Below are 16192 nucleotides of genomic sequence, written 5' to 3' on the forward strand. Positions count from 1 at the left end.
AACTGTGGCACAAACTTTAATGTTAGTCCTTTGTAATTTTTAAAAATTGAGGTATAATTTGCATACAGTAAATTCCACAGACTTAGGTGTTCAACTTGATGACATTTAGCAGTTGTATACGCCACCCAGTCAAGATCTAGAATATTTTCATTGCTCCAGAAAGTTATTTTGTGCCAGTTTTCCAGACAATCCACCACCACCCCAAGGCAACTATTTTCTCTTTTTTTTTGAGATGGAGTCTTGCTCTGTCACCCAGGCTGGAGTGCAGTGGCACAGTCTCAGCTCACTGCGTCCTCTGCCTCCCGGGTTCAAGCAATTCTCCTGCCTCAGCTTCCCGAGTAGCTGGGATTACAGGTGTCTGCCACCATGCCTGGTTAATTTTTGTATTTTTAGTAGAGACGGGGTTTTACCATATTGTGGCCAGGCTGGTCTCGAACTCCTCACCTTGTGATCTGCCCGCCTCGGCCTCCCAACGTGCTAGGATTACAGGCGTGAGCCACCGTGCCCGGCCAACTATTTTCAAATTTAAATGACCATAGATTAGTTTTGTCTTTTTTTGAACTTCATGTAAATGGAGACCTACAATACGCATTGCCTTGTGTCTTTCTTCTGCTTTGCGTCTGACTTCAATATCAATGAGATTCATCCATGCTGCTGTATCAGTAATTAGTTGCTTTTAATTGTTGAATAGTATTCCATTGTATGACTATACCACAAGCAGTCATCCATTCTATTAATAGGCATTTGCTTTGCTTATAGTTTTTGGTTATTATGCATAGGGCGTTATGAACATTCTTGTGTAAGACCTTGTGTGGACATAATTTTTATCCCTGTTGGGGAAAGTATCTGGGTCAAATTGCTGAATCATATGGTAGCTTAACTTTAGACACTGCTGAATTGTTTTTCCAAAGCGACTGCACCCTTTCACACTCTTAGCAATAGATGAGAGTTTCGGTTGTTCCACATCCTTGCCAAATTTTGATATTTTCCATCCTCATAGAATGGTAGCTTATTGTGATTTTTAACATACATTTCCCTGATGCCTAATGATGTTGACTAACTTTTCATGTATTACTATTACCAGCCATATTGAATACAGTAACATATGTAAAGCACTTAGCACAGTGCCTGGCCTATAATAGGAGTATAATGAATGTCAGTTTTAACTACAGGTTGGATAGCATCCACTTTTCCTTGGATGTGATACCTGTTTTGTTTTCCAAAGCATTCCCTTTCTTTTGGTCTCAGCACCCTAGTTTTCCATGGGCAGTAGCTCTTCTCCAGTCTCATTCCATGCGGTTTGGAGGGACTGATCACTCCGCAGACCACAGGCATGGGCATGTCACCCAATCAAAGTTAATGAGCAGCTGGGCGCGGTGGCTTACGCCTGTAATCCCAGCACTTTGGGAGGCCAAGGCGGGCGGATCACTCGAGGTCGGGAGTTCGAGACCAGTCTAGAGAAACCCCATCTCTACTAAAAATACACAATTAGCTGGGTGTGGTTTCACATGCCTGTAATCCCCGATACTTGGGAGGCTGAGCCAGGAGGATTGCTTGAACCCAGGAGGTGGAGGTTGCGGTGAGCTGAGATTGCACCATTGCATTCCAGCCTGGGCAACAAGAGCAAAACTCCGTCTTAAAAAAAAAAAACCTTCAATTCTAGGATTCTTTTTTTGTTTGTTTATTTGAGATGGAGTCTCACTCTGTTGCCCAAGCTGGAGTGTGGTGGCTCAATCTTGGCTCATTGCAACCTCCACCTCCTGGGTTCAAGCGATTCTCCTGTCTCAGCCTCCCACGTAACTGGGATTACAAGCAAGCACCACCATGCCCAGCTAATTTTTGTATTTTTAGTAGAGATGGGGTTTCACCATGTTGGCCGGGCTAGTCTCAAACTCCTGACCTCAAGTGATCTGCCTGCCTCAGCCTCCCAAATATTTGGGATTATAGGTGTGAGCCACCATGCCTGGCCCAATTCTAGGGTTCTTAATAGGAACTATTGGGAAGAGGTAGTCTTATTTTATTGTGATGTCTAGGTATAGGATGATCTGAACCATGAGCTCCTGGGGCTACCATGTGGCCTAAGACTAAAGCCATTATGAAGAAAAGAAGACTGAGAAATGAAGAGACGGGTCCTTTTGAGTGTCTGATTCTAGCTTAGGCTGAAATTGGCATTTTATGTATGTAATCCAATAAGTTGCTTTTACTTACACCAGCTGGGATAGGGCTTCTGATTCCTATCCCGGATACATTAGTGTACATTAGGATAATCTAGACATGTTAGACTTCTGTCTATGTATAAAGAGACTAGATACAGGAATCTAATGGCCGATGAAGAAGTATCAACTAATTAATGGATCAGGCAGGAGCCAGACAACCCCCATGTGAACCATGACAAAGTTGGACTTTATGACAAAGTTGGATTGGTGAATATACTTGGATCTGGGGCCAAAGTGGGGCCCTGTTACTCTCTTTCCGTATCTAGACTTAGGGACCTCCCATGAGTAAAGCTGGATTCACAGAGCAGACTCAGACTTAGCCACCATCTGTGAGAACTTTAGGTGGCCTTACATGTTCTAGGTGTCATCAGGAGAAAAGAGATGGAAGATGGCCAGAGCTATCCCTGAAAGATCTCCTGGGCCTGTTTTAGCAGGTGGTAACAGAAAGGTCAGGGGCTCATTGTCCCTGGTGCGAGCAGGTCAAAGAGAGAACAAAGGAGTTGGAACATTCCTGGATGTGACCTTTAGCCTACTGATACTCTTATAGTAAACACTGTTGGGGGAATTTCAACTTCCACTAATTAAACTACTATTCTCCGTAATTGAAGACTGTTAAAGGGTGAAGAAAGGATTCTCCTTCTGGGTAAAATGAAATAAGCACACTCCACCGTGTCTTTCTACCTGAACGCAGCCATAAAAGCTGGACAGAATGCACAGAGCCACTATTTGAGGACTCTGAAAAGTACATAATAGCAGGCACATCAGTGCAGAAGACAAAAATCAAAGTACCACTGAACTGATGTTTAGTTTAGTATTTTTTCCAATGTATGAGCTCCCCTAGCTTGACCTGTCAACCCAGAGTTCTATTACTAGCAAAAATATCCTTCAGTAATGAAGTGATGAAATAAAGACATCCTCAGATGAAGGAAAACTAAGAGGAGTTGTTTTTAGTAAGCTTGCACTAAAAGAATTGCTAAAGGAAATTCACCATATAGTAGGGAAATGATACCAAAAGGAAACTTGGAGCATTAGGAATAAAGGAAGAGCAACAGAAATGGCAAATACCAAGATAAGTATAATATTCTTCTCCTCTTTAGTTCTTTAAAATATGTTAAATGATGGAAAGCAAAAATTCAAACAATGTCTGGTGAAGTTTTTAATGTTTATAGATGTAGTATATAGTGACTACCAAATAAAGGGGCAAGGATAAAGAGACTTATATGGTAGTGAAGTTTTCATATTGCACTTATAGTGGTAAAATACTGATTCTAAGTAGAGTTAGAAAAGTGAAACATGTCTCCTGTAATCCCTAGAGCAACCCATAAAGATACTGTACAAAGAGATAAAGGTTGGGCACAGAGGCTCATGCCTGTAATCCCAATACTTTGGGAGGCTGAGGTGGGAGGATGGCTTGAGGTCAGGAATTCAAGACTAGCCTGGGAAACATAGTGAGACCCCACCTCTACCAAAAAAAAAAAAGAAAAAGAAAAAAAGAAAGCCAGACATGGTGGTGAATGCTTATAGTCCTAGCTACTCAGGGGGCTGAGGTGGGAGGATCACTTGAGCCCAAGAGTTTGAGGCTGCAGTGAGCTATGATCAAGTCAAAACACATAATAGATAAAATGTAATATTAAAAAATGTTCAAGTAACCCAAAAGGAGATAGGAAAGGAGAAATAGAAGAACAAAAAAACAGATAAAAACTAAAAGCAAACAATAAAATATTAGGCATCAATCTAAACATATCAATAATTACATTAAGTGTAAATGGTCTAAATCAGTGGTTGATAAACGTTTTTAAAAAGCCGTATAGTAAATATTCGGCTTTGTGAACCACAAGCAATCTCTTTTACATATTGTTCTGTTTCAAAAACAGGTGGTGGGTTGGATTTGGCCCATGGGCCATAGTTGGCCAACCCTTGGTCTCAACATGCCAATTAAAGCAGAGAGAATGTCAGAATGGATTAAAAAAAGAAGGAAGCATAGCCTAGTTATATACTACCTACAAGACACTCACATCAGTTATAATAACATACGTAGGTCGAAAGTCAAGGATGAGGAAAGGAGGATGCTCCTCAGGGGTGAAAGTCTTGATAAAAGTTTTTTCTAATGTGTACTAAGATGGGAAATTGAGAGGAGTAGAAGGGATTCTTCCTGATCCTTTCTCTTCCTTTGTATGAAAGTCAGACTCCTGATAACATCTGTGTTTAAGAACATAGCCCTGGAACTGGAAGTAAAGGATGCCTCTGAGTTTTATCAGTAACCTTCACCAAACCTGAGCTCTTTATGCCACAATAAAGGCCATTAGACACTCATTCTGAGCCTACTTACTCTTATTTTACACATACTGTTAACTATGTTAGCCACTCCACCAGTGTCATGAGATGAGAAAAAAGATAGAAGGGAGGAAAAATGAGAAACTAATGTGTAAAGTAGAGTAAGAAAGGTGTGTGACAATACAATTGCCACTGGACCATGTAATGGTAACCAAGAGCACCTAAGGAAGGTCAAGATATAACTAACTTCTCCTGTTTAAGCATTTAATTCAGTACAAATCTTACTCAAAGGAGAACTTTCTTTTCAATCTGTGAGTTCCATTTTTCTTTTAGAGAATGTTTTCTTTATATATATATTTGCATATAATATATAATATTATTATATTATATATAAAATATATTTTAATAGAGTTGGGGGTCTTTCTATGTTGCCCTGACTCGTCTTGAACTCCTGAGCTCAAGGAATGTACCCACCCTGGCCTCCCAAAGTGCTGGGATTACAGGTGTGAGCCACTGTGCCTGGCTTTGCTTTCACATATTTTTGATAATTTTTCTGTTGCTTCGTTGAATTTTTACTTCAAGGAACAATTATCTCTATATTGGGTCACTTTTTTAAAATGATGTCTTTCATTTTCTTTAATCTAGAACAATCTTTAAGTTATTTTCTGGGAAGGGTGGGGAGGGAGGTTTTATGACAATGACATTTTTGAGGAGTCCAGACAAGTTGTCTCGTGAAATGTCCCACAATTCAAATTTGTCCAATTATTTGCTTATGATTAGATTCAGATTACCCATTTTTGCAAGAATAGCTAGTGTGTAGTGTTCAATTCATCACATTGGGATACATACTGTCTCAGGCTTTCCCATCATTCATTGCACTAAATTTGAGCACTTGGCTAAGGTAAGTGTTCAGCAGATTTCTCCATTGGACCTGGGTCACTTTTATTTTCCGTATCTATTCATTTTTGTTAAACGACTTTTTGGGTTATATTTCCTTATGCTCACTTTATTTGTCTCAAGACTTTCCTTCTTGGGAATAATTTAATTTTTTGCTATATCAATTTTTTTCCTTACTGATAAGCAGTGCTGCTCCTGATATTTGTAGGAATAAGAGCAAGAAAATAAATGCAGGCCCATCCTCCATATATCTAAATATTTAGAAGTTATAAGCCAAACTAAGAAATTATTAAATTAAAAAATATGCTCTATCCTTCCTCTATGACAAATATACTTTCATACTAACAAAATAGACAATATGTGTAAAAGCCATGGTTTTTACATGACTGAAATTTGACAAAATATTAAAGGGTGATGCATGTAATTATAATTGGGCATATTTGAGTGTTCTGTTCATGGGCCAGCAATGGTTAGATGTGTACTAAAGTAAAAACTTTTATAGTTCATATGCTTTTTGTCTATTCATAACATTAATTTTTCTTTCATTTTAGCAAAATCACTCATTATGTTGGTATAACGAAGATTTTCATATAATTTGTTTTTTAAGAACAGTTTTTACGTTTTCTTTTTTTTTTTTTTGAGACAGAGTGTTGCTCTGTCGCCCAGGCTGGAATGCAGTGGCGTGATCTCGGCTCACTGCAAGCTCCGCCTCCCGGGTCCACGCCATTCTTCTGCCTCAGCCTCCCAAGTAGCTGGGACTACAGGCGCCCGCCACCATACCCGGCTAATTTTTTGTATTTTTAGTAGAGATGGGTTTCACCGTGTTGGCCAGGATGGTCTCGACCTCCTGACCTTGTAATCTTCCCGCCTCGGCCTCCCAAAGTGCTGGGATTACAGGCATGAGCCACCGCGTCCGGCCGTTTTTCACATTTTCACATAATTTTTAAAAAACAATATAGAAGAGGCCGGGCACGGTGGCTCATGCCTGTAATCCCAGCACTTGGGAGGCCAAGGCAGGTGGATCATGAGGTCAGGAGGTCAAGACCATCCTGGCCAACATGGTGAAACCCCATCTCTACTACAAAGACAAAAAATTAGCTGGGTGTGGTGGCGCATGCCTGTAATCCCAGCTACTCAGGAGGCTGAGGTAGGAGAATCACTCAAACCAGCGGTTGCAGTGAGCTGCGCGCCACTGCACTCTTCAGCCTGGCGACAGAGCGAGATGCTGTCTCAAAAAAAAAATTTATATATATATATATATATATGATTAAAAATTAAAAAAGAACAAAATTTGAATAATTTTCATCAAAAAATAGATGTAAAAATTTAAATTTTTAAATTGTTTTAATGATTTTTATATTTTTCTTCTAAAATTGAAATTTAAAAACTTTTTTTTTTAAGAGACAGAGTCTTCCTCTGTCATCCAGGCTGGAATGCAGTGGCACAATCATAGCTTACTGCAACCTTGAGCTCCTGGGTTCAAGCAGTTCTCCCATGTCAGCCTCCTGAGTAGCTGGGACTATACAGGCACATACCACCATACCAGGCTAATTTTTTGAATTTTTTTGTAGAGAAGGGTCTCTTGGTCTCCCAGCCTAAACAATCCTCCCATCTGAGCCTCCCAAAGCACTGGGATGACAGGTGTGAGCCATTGCATGCTGCCTGAAATTTCTCTATCAAAAGACAAAACAGGCCGGGTGCAGTGGTTCATGCCTGCAATCCCAGCACTTTGGGAGGGCGAGGCAGGCAGATCACCTGATGGATCAGGAGTTTGAGACCAGCCTGCCCAAGATGGTGAAACCCTGTCTCCACTAAAAGTACAAAGATTTGCCAGATGTGGTGGTGGGCTCCTGTAATCCCAGCTACTTGGGAGGCAGAGGCAGGAGAATGGCTTGAACCTGGGAGGTGGAGGTTGCAGTGAGCTGAGATTGTGCCACTGCACTTCAGCCTGGGCAACAGAGTCACTCTGTCACAAATAAAAATAAAAATAAAAATAAAAATTACATTGAACAAAAATCAAAATTACATAAAAATTTACATAAAACATTACATAAAAAATTACATAAAGTTGATATTTTATTTAGTATTTTAAATACTAGAGTATTTAATACTAAATACTAAATATTAAATACTAGAGTATTTAAATACTAGAGTATTTAATACTAAATAGAGTATTTAGTATTTTTAATACTAGAGTATTTAAATACTCTAAATAATGTATTTAAATAGAGTATTCAAATACAGTAATAGTAAAGATTTTTACATTGTAAAACTATTTGTAGTGTTAATGTTCAAAGTCCACAGTTACCAATGTAAATAATTGAAACGACACTTCACATACGTTATTTCTTGTCTGTATGTATGTACACCTTTAAGAATAATAGGTAATATGAGTTGTTTAATGTTGCAAAATGCTCCTCAGATGCCATGTGTAACAGTTGTGAATATGCTCTAATATTTTAGTACCTTCAAAACCAATGAATTAGATACAAAAAGACATGAGAGAATGAATGCTTGGCCTTCTGGGAAATGATACTTTCTTCAGTAAGAATCTATGGGATTCATGCTGAGACTATGTATCTGACAAGCAAGTGAATTGGTCTATTATCCTTCTTAAATTTTTCAGCTCAAATCTTTCTCATTCTCCTGAGCAGTGTCCATCTCTGATATTGGCAAAGGCGCAAAAACCTTCATGGCGTTTGGCATTCTTCAGTACATCAGAAGAAACCTATCCTTGGGGCCTGAGGGGTGTGAATTATGAGAGTAGGTTTAGGGTTGTGGGTTTTGCTGTGCCAGCACAGAACATCAGAGATGCCCACGCGTTCTTTAATAAATTTATCTTCCTGGTCTTTGTGATCTCCTCGGTCCTCTAAAGAGCAGGGCCCAGAGCCTGGGTCTCTTTTATCTGTGTGTAATGTCATATGTAAGAAGCAGAATCTATGAGTTATGATGAGTATTCTTTTAGTCTTTAATCTGTTTACTTAGAATTATAAGTTTCTCTTTTCCTATTGTTGTTTTGTATTTCATCGTGTCTTTAAGTTCTTATTTATAGAATTCATTTTTTTTTTTAGTTGCTTTATAGAGAAGCTGTTATAGAGAATTTCCTTCTCTCCTTTGAGTTATATTTTCTTCAACACTGAGTTCCATATCTTTTTTTTATTAATCTGGTTGTTTCTTTGTCCTCCTTTTAAAAAAGTAATAGATTTTCATAATGCAGACAGTATTTGTTTTCATCTTCTTAATGTTTAATGTAGGGGAGTCTATCCAGACTTTCAATTTGCTTGGGTGTAATTTCTCCTCAAATCCTTTCTCATTTTTATGCAAGACCTGTTTGTTTTGCCCTCTGGACTGTGGCTGGAGGGCATAGTTCTAGTACTCCGTCAGCTTTTCTGTATCTGTGCATTGGTGGGGAAGAGGTTGCTGGAATTTCCAGGATCCTTTCTTTTTTTTTTTTTTTTTTGAGATGGAGTCTTGTCCTGTCACCCAGGCTGTAGTGCGATGGTACGATCTCGGCTCACTGCAACCTCTGCCTCCCGGGTTCGAGTGATTCTCCTGCATCAGCTTCCCAAGTAGCTGGGATTACAGAGGCGCACCACCACGCACGGCTAATTTTTCGTATCTTTAGTAGAGACAGGTTTTCACCATGTTGGCCAGGCTAGTCTCAAACTCCTGACCTTGTGATCTGCCTGCCTTGGCCTCCCAAAGTGCTGGGATTACAGGCGTGAGCCACTGCGCCTGGCCTCCAGTATCCTTTCTTAGAGAAACTGAGCTCTAATACCTTTTTGAGGTTTTAATAAGTATCTTATGTCAGACTTTCCTTTTCTATGATGGGTTGGATGTGAAGGGGGAGGATATGGAGGGGTAATTATATTCCCATTGGAAGCACAGATTTCCCTGGAGTGTGCATTTCTATTTTAGAGATTCAAAGCTGGCTGCTTAATCTCCCATCTCTTCTGTCTTCTTCCTACCAACAGGTCAAAGATGACATTTTGAAGATTAGTCTTGCATCAATAACCAGGATGTTTTGAAATGGAAGAAACTGGACACAGGGAGACCAAAGAAGCTACTGTTACGGTAATGCATGTGAGAAATGAATTAGGTGAAAACATTGTATATGAAGAGAAAAAGATGAACTCTCATAATTTGGAGAAGAAAAAAACCCATAAACTTATAGTGACAGAAGAGACATCCATAACAAAGGATTGGGAATAGATAACATTTATTTAATCTTAGGGACTGAAGGATTCATAATGTTATCTGTGATATGCTGAAAACTGTATTGATTCTTCCGAATATGCAGAGAAAGATGACCTCAGTTTGGGCATCATATAACTTTTTTAAAAGTGAAAAAGGAAGCAAATAATACTGTATATTTCATATCCTTTATCTTAATTTGAGATATATATGTATGTATATTTAAATTTAGAACCAGATATTAAAGTTTTTGCAGTGGTTATTTCTGAAAGGTGGTTTATAGATGGATTAAATTTCTTTCTTTGTACTTTTCTGTATTTTTCAACTTTTCTACAAACGACCGTAGTAGAAAATAATAGAGAAGCTGCAAAAAAGGGAGAAAAAGTCCTATAATAGAGAAAAAGTTGCAAAAAATAGGAGACATCCAAGTTTATAGTACTATATTTTAGGCAAATTGCCATGAAAAATTGTTAAACTTAAAAAAAAAAAAACTTAAAGAGGTAAGGTTTCGTGTTATTGAGCACTTCAAATGTGGCTAGCTTCAATTGAGATAGCTGTAAGTATAAATTACCAAATGGATTTCAGAGTCTTAGTGCAAAAAGAGAATATGAAATATCTCACGTATTTTTAAACATTGGTTACATGATAAAAAAAATTTGTTAGATTAAATAAACTATATTATTTTCTTAGTCCATTTTGTGCTGCTACAACAGAATGTCTAACACTGGTTAGTTTATAAAGAACAGAGGTTTATTTCTTACAGTTCTGGAGGCTGGAGTCCAAGGTCAAACGGTGGCATCTGGTGATGGCCTTCTTGCTTCATCATCCCATGGCAGAAGGCAGGAGAGCAAGAGAATGTGTAGGGGAGAAATAGAGGGCCAAACTCATTTTTCTAACAAGCCCTCCCTCGAGATAACTAACTTACTCCCTCAATAACAACATTCATCCACTCACAAGGGCAGAGCCTTCATGACCTAATCACCACTTATTAGGCTGTACCCCCAACATTGCTGCATTGGGGATAATGTTTCTGATACATAAACTTTGGGGAACATATTCAAATCATAGGAATTGTTAAAAGTAATTTTATGTATTTCTTTTTACTTTTTAAAATGTACCTATCAGAAAGTTTACAGTTAAACATATGACTGATGTCTGTGGCTATATATGTATTGGACAGTGCTGGTCTAGAATATCATCCAATTTTTAATAAACCCATGAAACCCAAGTGACTTTAAGTGCTTTACCTTTCCCCTAACATCCTCTTCAGTATTATCCAATGAAAAGGCTTTATCCTCCATCCTAAGTACTAAGGAAATCTCATTCCTCTTCCTGTACCTCCAAAGGTTCTAGTGACTCGGTGTATTTGGGAAAAATACAGAATCTATCCACAACACAGGTGGGTTTGCAGCTGGAACCTGTCATCTCATCCCTGTGTAGATTTTTGAAAGTACTGCCACTGATTATTATTATTATTATTATTATTTATTTTTTTTTTTTGAGACAGTGTCTTGCTCTGTCACCTAGGCTGGAATGCAATGGCGTGATCTCAGCTCACTGCAACCTCTGCCTCCTGGGTTGAAGTGATTCTCTGCCTCAGCCTCCTGAGTAGCTGGGATTACAGGCATGCACCACCATGCCCGGTTAATTTTTGTATTTTTTAGTAGAGACAGGGTTTCACCGTGTTGGCCAAGCTGGTCTCGAACTCCTGACCTCAAGTGATCCACCTGCCTCAGCCTCCCAAAGTGCTGGGATTATAGGTGTGAGCCACCACACCTGGCCTACTGCCACGTTTTACTCCTTCTCCAAAACAATGCTAATACAAGGCTATTTCAATTAACAGATGTTTCTGAAGTTTCAGAGAATAATTATAGCATACGCAGAAAACTGCTTCCGATTGTGTATTACTCCTTGCTCTTCTTGTACCTTTTCCTGCCATTCCCCACTAGAGGGGATTTCTCACTGCTTCAAGAGGAAGTGCCCTTCCTCCCCTCCCTTCGTTCTTCCAGAGTCCAGTTCCCTTCTCAGAGCACCAGCTGACAACTCCAGAATTTCTTGAGACCTTATTATGTGGAGCATTTTGGCCAAATATTTTTCATATAGCTTCTGCCTAGGCTACCTTGCACTTCAAAGCCAAATAGGCCCTTTTGGTGCTTTCCAAAAGGCTACCCTGCTCAAATTCCCGTGAGCTCTTTACAATAACACCATTTTATTTGGTTACACTAGTTTTGTTTATACACAGGTGGTGTAAGTATCATTATGAGCCAAGCTCTGTTGTATTGACAGTTCTCAGGTAACAGAAAGGCTTCAGGCATGGAATGCTGTCTGTCCTCCAAAAATTAGGATCAAATGGCTGGTGTTATTTGCAGATCAATACACTGCTTATGAGCATGACACTCTCTGACACTTACTGGGTGACCTTAGGTGAGTTTCCTTGTCTCTCTCATTGAATTATCCCATGCTTAAGAAGAACTCTGTCATAATAATAATAATAATACCATCTATCTCTTAGGTGAGGATTAAAATGAGATCATGGCGGGGTGTGGTGGCTCATGCCTGTAATACCAGCTCTTTGGGAGGCCAAGGCGAGCAGATCACGAGGTCAGGAGATCAAGACCATCCTGGCTAAAACAGTGAAACCTTGTTTCTACTAAAAATACAAAAAATTAGCCAGGCGTGGTGGCAGGCGCCTGTAGTCCCAGCTACTTGGGAGGCTGAGGCAGGAGAATGGCGTGAACCCAGGAGGCAGAGCTTGCAGTGAGCTGAGATTGTGCCACTGCACTCCAGCCTGGGTGACAGAGCAAGACTCTGTCTCAAAAAATAATAATAATAATAAAATGAGATCATGAATCATCAACATTTATTACTGTGCTTGATCTGTAGTATGAGGTCAATAAATAGTACCTATGTTGGTTATTAATATTGCACATAACTCCAAGGAGTCCTAGGTAATAAGAAATGTATACCTCAATAGGGTATCATATCTCTTAGAAATGCTTTTGGTTGCAAATAACAGAAAACTTGACCTTTGGTAGCTCAAACAATTAGGGATTTATTTAATTTTACAGAACATCATTGGAAGTTGGCAATTCAGGGCTGATTCAGTGCTCAGCAATGTCATGAAAGACCCTGACTTCTTCTGTCTTTCTGCTCTATCCTGCTCAGTGAGTGGTTTTCATTTTTAGGCCTGTTGGATTCACAGTCACAAGATGGCTGCTGCATCACAAGGCCCCACAACCACATTCCAGGCTGGAAGAAAAGAGAAAGGTGAAGTAGCCGAATCCTCACACTAAGGCTTTGCCATTTATTTCAGGAAGGGATGGCCTCCCCAGGGCCTTTTTCTCACATTTCATTGGTTGGAACTGTGTCATTAACCAGCCTCAGGTGTAAGCAAGGCTGGAAAGTCACGTTTGGCCTCTCTGCTTCAACAGAAAAGGAAAACAAAGCAAAAGTAGGGAAACGGGTATTGATCAAACCTGTAACATCAGTTAGAAGGAGGCAGTATAATTTGGCATGCCGAGAGGACCAGCTTCTAAGCAAGTAGCATCATTTCCCCTATTGGGGGAACACGCCCCCAACATTTCAACGTAGGTTCTTTCTGTTTTCCATAAGTCGGCCAGCTGAGAAATAAAGAGAGACAGTACAAAGAGAGGAATTTTACAGCTGGGCCGCCAGGGGTGACATCACATATCGGTAGGACTGTGATGCCCACCTGAGTCTCAGACCAGCAAGTTTTTATTAATGGTTTCAAAAGGGGAGGTGGTGTAAGAACAGGGAGTAGGTACAAAGATCACATGCTTCAAAGGACAAAAAGCAGAACCACTGATAAGGGTCTAACAAAGATCACATGCTTCTGACGGAACAGGACAAAGGGCAAAAGCAGAACCACTGATAAGGGTCCAACAAAGATCACAAGGCAAAGGGCAAAGCAGAACCACTGATAAGGGTCTATGTTCAGCAGTGCACATATTGTCTTGAAAAACATCTTAAACAACAGAGAACAGGGTTTGAGAGCAGAGAACCAGTCTGACCACAAATTTACCAGAGTGGAGTTTTCCCAACCCTAGTAAGCCTGAGGGTTCTGCAGGAGACCAGGGCGTATCTCAGTCCTTATCTCAACTGCCCAAGACAGACATTCCCAGAGCGGCCGTTTATAGACCTCCCCCCAGGAACGCATTCCTTTCCCAGGGTATTAATATTAATATTCCTTGCTAGGAAAAGAATTTAGCGATATCTGTCCTACTTGCATGTCCATTTATAGGATCTCTGCAAGAAGAAAAATATGGCTCTTTTTGCCTGACCCTGCAGGCAGTCAGACCTTATGGTTGTCTTCGCTTATTCCATAAAAATCGCTGCTACTCTGTTCTTTTTCAAGGTGCACTGATTTCATATTGTTCAAACACGCATGTTTTACAATCAATTTGTACAGTTAACACAATTATCACAGTGGTCCTGAGGTGACGTACATCCTCAGCTTATGAAGATAACAAGATTAAGAGATTAAAGTAAAGACAGGCATAAGAAATTATAAAAGTATTATTTGGGAACTGATAAATGTCCATATTAAGATGAGATCTTCACAATTTATGTTTCTCTGCTGTGGCTTCAGCCGGTCCCTCTGTTTGGGGTCCCTGACTTCCCACAACTTTCCCCACCCTAGGAACATAAGGACTAGAGCTGCAACATATGGGAACATATGTAAGTGTTCTGCTTCCAGCCAGGCCCTTGAGAGGGGAAAAGGCACTCTGCCCCTTTTTGCTTTTCACTATCACTTATCAAGGGGCTGTTATGTAACTAGGACTGAACAGCTGAATAACATTGATGCAGTCATTGTCTTCAAAGGTGGAGGAACATATGCTTGTCAAACTGTCTATTACATCCATAGAGATATGCATGTGATGCTGTGGGAAAATACAGAAGAGGGGGCCTCTGGCTCAGATTGGGAAATCGGGGAAGCCTGCCCAAAGGAGGTGACACTGGAGCTATGCTTGGAAAGATGGCAAAGATCTGGGATGGTAAACAAGGGAGTCGAAAAATATTACAAGTAGAGGTAACATGTGCAAAGACCCGGAAGTAAGGAGACCATGCAGGTGATTCAAAGAATTCTGAGGAGTTTATTAGGACTGGAGCTTAGGGTTTATGTTGGGGTCTAATGAGAAAGAGGACTAGAAAAATAGGCTGAAGCAGGCTCAAGTGTGCCTTGTTTGCCAAACCAAGAAATGTATATGGCACCAAATGTGTATGGCAGGACTTCAAGTCAGGGAATAATGTGATTAAACTCACATTTAAAATTTTAGCAGGCAATGTAAAAGCTAGACCAGAGGAAGGGAAGATGAGATCAGAGGCAGAGTGATTAGAAGGTAATTGGGAGAACTGGGGAGGAAGGCTGAGTGTCTGAACCGTCGTGGTATTGGAGGCTGTCGCACCTAGAGGAGATTTGGGAGATGCTGAAGAGGTCAAATCAATAGGACTTCATAAGTGACTGGATATACATGTTCATGAGAATTCAGGGATGACACCACGTTTCTGGCTCAGGCAACTGGGTTGATGTGCCGCCTTGTGATGTCAAAGGGATTACTGAAGAAGAACAAAGTAATTTTTGAAGAAGTATTGACTTTGGACAAGTTGAGTTTGAAGTGCCTGTAGAATGTGTAAATGAGTATGTCTGGTAGGCAGCTTGGAGATATAAGTCAGGAGAATGGTCTGGCAGGAGATATGGATTTACCATCTGCAAATAGATAATGCTTGAAGTCTCTGAAATGAGTATGCGCACCACCTCCCACCCCCAGGGGAATTGTAACAGTCATCACAACCTCAAAGCCTCCCTTCCCCTCCTCTCCCCTCCCCTCCCCTCCCCTTCTCTTCCTCTCCTTTCCTTTCCTTTCTTTTTTTTCTTCTCTTTTCTTTGAGATGGAGTCTTTCTCTGTTCCCCAGGCTGGAGTGCAGTTGTGCGATCTCAGCTCACTGCAACTTCTGCCACCCGGGTTCAAGCAATTCTTTGCCTCAGCCTCCCAAGTAGCTGGGACCACAGGCACCCGCCACAACGCCCAGCTAATTTTTGTATTTTTTTTTCTTTTTTAGACGGAGTCTCGCTCTGTCGCCCAGGCTGGATTGCAATGGCGCGATCTCAGCTCACTGCAAGCTCCGCCTCCTGGGTTCACGCCATTCTCCTGCCTCAGCCTTCCGAGCAGCTGGGACTACAGGCGCCTGCCACCAAGCCCGGCTATTTTTTTTATATTTTTTTGTATAAAAGTAGAGACGGGGTTTCGCTGTGTTAGCCAGGGTGGTCTCGATCTCCTGACCTCATGATCCACCCACCTCGGCCTCCCAAAGTGCTGGGATTACAGGTGTGAGCCACCACACCTGGCATTCCTTACCATTTTCTTTAAAAACCTTTGTCAGCTGGGCGCAGTGACTCACACCTATAATCCCAGCACTTTGGGAGGCCCAGGTGAGCGGATCACCTGAGGTCAGGAGTTTGAGACAAGCCTGGCCAACATGGCAAAACCCCGTGTCTAATAAAAATACAAAAATTAGCCGGGCGTGATGGCAGGCACCTGTAATACCAGCTACTCGGGAGCAGCTACGGAGGCAGGAGAATCCCTTGAACC

This window comes from Pongo abelii, chromosome 5 (genome assembly GCF_028885655.2).
Source record: "Pongo abelii isolate AG06213 chromosome 5, NHGRI_mPonAbe1-v2.0_pri, whole genome shotgun sequence".
NCBI lineage: Eukaryota > Metazoa > Chordata > Mammalia > Primates > Hominidae > Pongo > Pongo abelii.